Source organism: Lipotes vexillifer, unplaced genomic scaffold (assembly GCF_000442215.2).
Source record: "Lipotes vexillifer unplaced genomic scaffold, Lipotes_vexillifer_v1.1 scaffold809, whole genome shotgun sequence".
Taxonomy (NCBI): domain Eukaryota; kingdom Metazoa; phylum Chordata; class Mammalia; order Artiodactyla; family Lipotidae; genus Lipotes; species Lipotes vexillifer.
Window position 1 is genome coordinate 1,438,993 of NW_006788521.1, and position 6,000 is coordinate 1,444,992.

Consider the following 6,000-nt stretch of genomic DNA (forward strand, 5'->3'; position numbering starts at 1 on the left):
GACTGGACAAGTGTTAGTCCATGTCTGGACTTGCTATTCTATACCACTTGTTTATCTCTCTCTTACCACTGCTACACACTTGTAATTACTATAGCTTTGTTTGGTAGTGTAGCCTTCCAGTTTTATAATTCAAGATTGCCTTAGGTATTCTTGGCCTTCTGTGTCTTCATATAAATTCTGGAAGCAGCCTGTTATACACACACACACACACGCACGCACGCACGCACACATATGCTGACATTTTGATTAGGCTTATAATAATCTATAAGCTAATTTGGGGAGAAGAGATAATATTGGGTCTTCTAATCCATGAATGTAGAATAGGCTTCCATTTGCTTAGTTCCTCTTATGAAACAGCAAATGCTTTGAGAGAAAAAGTAATGCAGAATGGTTAGCTCAGTTCAATGAGCTCTCCTTCTTTCAAGGATCTTGAAACTTCAAGTCCTGGTTACTTGGTAGCTCGCCAGCACCTTCAAACAAATATTTTTCCCTAGTTTTACCTGGAAGGAGATTGCTCTGATACAAGTTTTTCCATCAAAATGGAAGCGAGTGTTAGAAGGTAGAAGTGGGGTAAGGCAGGAGTCTGGTAGCCAACGAATGATTTCAAATCTGGGTTTTGCTACTTACTCTGTGATTATAGCAAGCCTCAATTCCCTTTAAAAACATCAGATTATAGACACAGAGGTTGGAGATAATGGGGTGTATTCACGGAACAGCTAGAAGACTATGGAAGAGAAGACTAAAAACGCAAGGGGAAGTCCACACAGTATTGGCAGTTACTCTGTGTTCACCATGCACCAGCAATGTGCTATCAGACACTATTATCCTCATGTCGCAGATGAATAAACTAAGGATTAAACAGTAATTAGTCCCTGGTCTCCTAGCTAGCACCAATCAGTGATGGAGCCTGGATTTCAATTCATTCAGCCTGATTCAGAGCATCTGCTCCTAACTGAAGATTTCAGCAGTGCACTATGAAAACTTCTTCACTTTCAGATGTCTTTAAGGCTGAAATGATATATACGATTTAGGAGGATCACTCTGGTCATGCTTGAAGGATAAATAAATCTCTCAACATAGTTTTTATATCTATATTTCTATGCTTGTGACCTGTATTGTTTAAACTAAATAAAACAAAAAATAAAACTCCTGCAATTTATTAAGTCATGTATCTAAAGAGACCACTGCCCAACTTGTTGCAAATGTTATCCATTTTCTTGGTTTTGTATTTCTGTCTTGAATTGCTAGATTCATAATTCCCACCAAACAAAACTACTTCTTGAGAAATGGATACACATGATGTATCATGTCTTCTATACGTATTTGGGTTCCTTTCTGGCCTATTTCTCCATGTTTGAGATTGCTACTCTTACTAGATACATTTTTTTCATGTTTATTATTATTACTTTTTAATTGCTAAAAATAATCTCTCAATAGCATAATCTTGTCAATACTTCTGTGCATGTCTTCTGCTGGCATGGGGGATTTAGATGCTATAGATATTTTTAATAAATTATTTTAATTTCTCTGGTTGTGAAAATAGGGTGCATTTTTAAGCTTATTTTCATATTAACATCATCTTTTTGTGATTAATTCTTAATCTATTATTAGCTTTTTCTCTTTCCTTGTTGTCATCTTATCCCATTTGTTCTTTTCATTAAAACCTCATCATTGTCTGCCTTTTGGCAGAGACATTTTAGCTTTGCATATTCTAAGTAGGTGATATTATCTAGCATTATTTCTTACATACTGAATACTGCATAAATTTATCACCTCTAAGCAACTGGGCCAATATTGTTGTCTTATTTTTTCGACTCCTATTGTCTTGGTGTCTTAGTCAGTTCAGGCTATTATAACAAATTGCCATAGACTGGGTGGCTTAAACAACAAACATTTATTTCTCACAGTTCTGGAGGCTGGGAAGTCCAAGATCAAGGTGCCAGCAGATCTGGCATCTGGTGAGAGCCAGCCTCCTGGTTTGCAGGTGGTTGTCTTCTTGTTGTATCCTCATTTGGTGGAGAGCAGAGAGACAGGAAGCAAGCTCTGCCCCATCTCTTTGTCTAAAGGCACTAATCCCATTCATGAAGGTGGAACCTCTCAAACTACCGTCACATTGGGGGTTAAGATTTCAACAAATGAAATGGGAAGTGGGAAGGGGACACAAGCATTCAGTCCGTAACACTTAGGTTTGATGTTGAAATCCTCTCTTGACTTACAGTGATGATTTCACTATATGCTACTTAATTTGTTGGCTTCTTGGGATATTTACCAGGTCTGCTAATTTAATGGATTAGTTGTCTCTTGGGTCTATTATTAAATTGATTTTAAAAAATCAGTTGATAGTGAGGATTCACAACATGATTTCATGCATCCTACAATAATAATACTAGCTATAATAGCAATAATAATCTGAATGTTTATTACATGCCTGGCCCTGTGCTAAATGCCCTGCATACATCATCTCATTTAACCCTCCCAAAGTCAGTATCACTAACCCATTTATCATATGACAACACCAACACAGACATTAAGTGGCAGAGTGTGATTCAAACCCAGGTCCTTCTGACTCCAGAGTCTGTGCTCTGCTCTATTTAACACTAGCACCACACGACCGACCCGGCTGCCTTTCAGTAACCCTGACAGTTGGCTAAGCTCATCCTCGCTGGTCTTGACTCCATGCATAACTTTTCTGTTTATTCTGTTTTGCCATATAAAACCTTCTAACATTTATTCCAAGCATATAAAATAAAAGATCTAGTGGGAATTTTATGGCAAGAATTGAAATAAAAATTCAGAGTGTCGAGTCACACCATAATTTGAACTATATTTTAAAATCCACACAATGTATTGACTTCCTTGGGTTTAAAATCATTTCTGAAATTTTTCCATATATGTACTTGTCTTTCCTTTAAATGTTACCATGTGCTGTTTGGCATGTAGGTGCCTGGAGGTTTAGTTAACCAGAGAGACAGTTACCTGTCATTGTTTCATAGCTTGTGTTCCACCTTCTGGAAGCAAAGGAGAAGATGACAGGAAACTTGAGTAGCACATGTGCCCCAGTCCCCAGACTTGTGCCACCAGACAGACTACTGGGTGAAAGACAGTTGCTGCAGGACTACATGGAAATGGCCACCCCGCCCACCTGGGCCTTAGCCTCCCAGGCAGAGGTCATACCGTGTCTGTGTGCACACTGTGGCTGCCCCTTGGGTCCCGTGCAGCCTGGGGCCAGCCTGAGCCTAGACTCTTGAACAGAAAATCCTCATCCTAGCCCTTTTCCTTCCTCATCACTGAGCTCCTCCTGGCTGACCACTGGGCTCCTATCATTGCTAAATTTCATCCTCTTGGTAGGTCAATCATTCTACCCTTTCAAAGTGATTATGAGTTTCTGTAATCCAGTATTCTTGCTTTTGTTTCATCTTCAAAACTGTAAAACACATTTTCAACATCTTCACATAGATTTTACTTACAATATTCAGTAGGTCCAAAGGTGGAGTTTAGAAGCATAGAAAAATCCTCCCTGCTGGTTTAACCTGAATAATTAACAGGTTATGGATACATTTGTGCTTAAAAAAAACTCAGCAGGGATATGTTGCTTTCCTATACCAGAGTCCCTCTGGTATAGCTCTTGGGGACTCTTTTAAGGTGACTATTAAGCAATATTCAGGCATTTCTGGGGCTTCTGGACATGGGACCATCCACTAGCACTAAAATTTTGCCCATATTTTAATACCTCCCTTATTCTGGCATTTAGCATAGCTAGAAACAGCCTTTTATTTTTTCCCTTCATTTTTGCAGTTCTCAGATTGAGGAGGGTTTTATCTGCCACGACACATTCTTCTAAATCTCTTATTTTCAGCTTTGTTTCAGAGTCTTTTATAATGCGTGTTCATCAGAGAGACCACAGGGGTAGCTATACTTATTTCTTTAAATTTCTATAAGAATAGTGTAGGCAAAAAGAATCACTATCCACCAGTGACCTTTAGCCTTTGCTTCTTGAGTCCACTTCTCTCTCTCTCTCACCAACTCTGCTTGGACCATGGTCTGCCACGGTCACTCCTGGTACTTCTGGCTCTTCCAGCTTAATTTCAGAGAGATACTAGCCTTCTCTCACCTCCTTTAACTCACCAAGCTCCTTCCTGCCTCAGGGCCTTTGCATGTGCTGCCCCTGTGTCTGGAACACTCTCTGTCCTCCGTCTCTACCCTGACACACATTTCCCCACTGTAGCCCCATCCTTCATCTGCCTCCCCTCTCCTCTTATCGTTCAGGTCTCTGCTTTCCTGTCCCTTCTCCAGTGGGTCATTTCCGGCCAGAACTCCCCTCCTTCAGTCTAAATGACATCTTATATCACTCTCAATCATATCACACTGTCCTTTTCCTTCATACCTTCTATCACATTTCCAATCATATACACCTTCATATTTGTGTATTTCATACCCAGCTCTCCCACTTTTCCTCTAAGCCCCATGAAGGCAGAGGCTTGTTTGCCATTGGAACCACACACCCAGCCCAAGGCATTAAAAGCCCACAATCACTATTTAACTGGATGAGTGAATGAATGAGCAAATGTTGAATATTCTAGGAACATTTTCCTAGGTGACAGAAGAAAACAACAAACTTGAAAATTCAGTACCTGAAGAGTTTAGAGAATTCTCTATCTTAATTTTACTGACTGTCAAGCCTGATTAGCTTGCCTAGGTTGTCAGGTGGAGGAAGCCAGTGCTAGGTTGACCAGCCATCCCAGTTTGTTCACGGCTGTCTTGTCTGTAGCACAGCAAGTCCCTCATGTTGGGGAACCTTTCCATCCCAGCACAACCAGGGTGGGAGGTTGCCCAACCTAGCACAGTCCTTCTCTTAACCCCACCTGAGATAAGAGAGTAACAGATTTCTCTGACCTCTGAATGTTTTCTTTCAGCACCAAGATTGATTAATTTTTGTGGACTTTCTAGGTGTGCAAACATCTTTTCTTCTTAAATGCAAAGACACATTTTGGCTGGAAAGAAAACCTGTGGCTGGGCTCTTATTTTGGTTGGTGTATTAAAAGGGACCATAGGGCTTCCCTGGTGGCGCAGAGGTTGAGAGTCTGCCTGCCGATGCAGGGGACAAGGGTTCGTGCCCCGGTCCGGGAAGATCCCACATGCCGCGGAGCGGCTGGGCCCGTGAGCCATGGCCGCTGAGCCTCCGCGTCCAGAGCCTGTGCTCTGCAACGGGAGAGGCCACAACAGTGAGAGGCCCATTTACCGCAAAAAAAAAAAAAAGGTCCCATAAATGGGGACCATTAAAAGGGTTTCTCTTTGCGGGTGTTGTTGAGTTGTTCCTACAAACCGTATTGTTGTGAGAATTTTGTTTTCTTCCTCTTTTCCTCCTACTTCTTTTTCACTTCGTTCAGGTTTACCTGTACCTCGGAGAACATTCCTCTTCTGCTAATCTTCAAGGCCCTCTCTTGTCTTAAAGTACAATTTTTGGAATTTCTTGAGTCTGGCTGGCTTTACCCTCTCATCCACAAGCCTATTTTCTTTCTTCCCGTTGCCTGGTAATGAGTTCCAGTTTGCCGGTTATTGTTTCTAATGTCCTTTTTGTAATTCTTTGAAGCATGTGATTATAAAGAGGGGTTAATTCAAAATCTTCCTGATTCTAAATTTCTGACAAATGCTTTGTGAACCATTTCTTTTCTCTCTCCTTCCTGTCTGCTTCCATTTTATTCCATCTTATAATAGTAATAACTAATAATAGCATTCGAAGTTGTCTTCTTTCATTTAGTTGCCTTTTTTTCTTTCCTGAGTTAATTTATTAACTAGCCTACTATTTTTTTTCTTTAGGGGTTTGCCTACCTTGCAACTCAGCCACTGTCATAAGTCCTCCTCTGCTTTGAGTTTTAATAGAGCTCTATTTTTATAGGGGGAACCCCACAAATTTGAATGCAAAGGCTTGTAATTCACTCTAACCCTATCTTTCCGCTTTTGTCATTTAGAGTTGGTTATTAAGGGAGAGTCGGTGGCAAC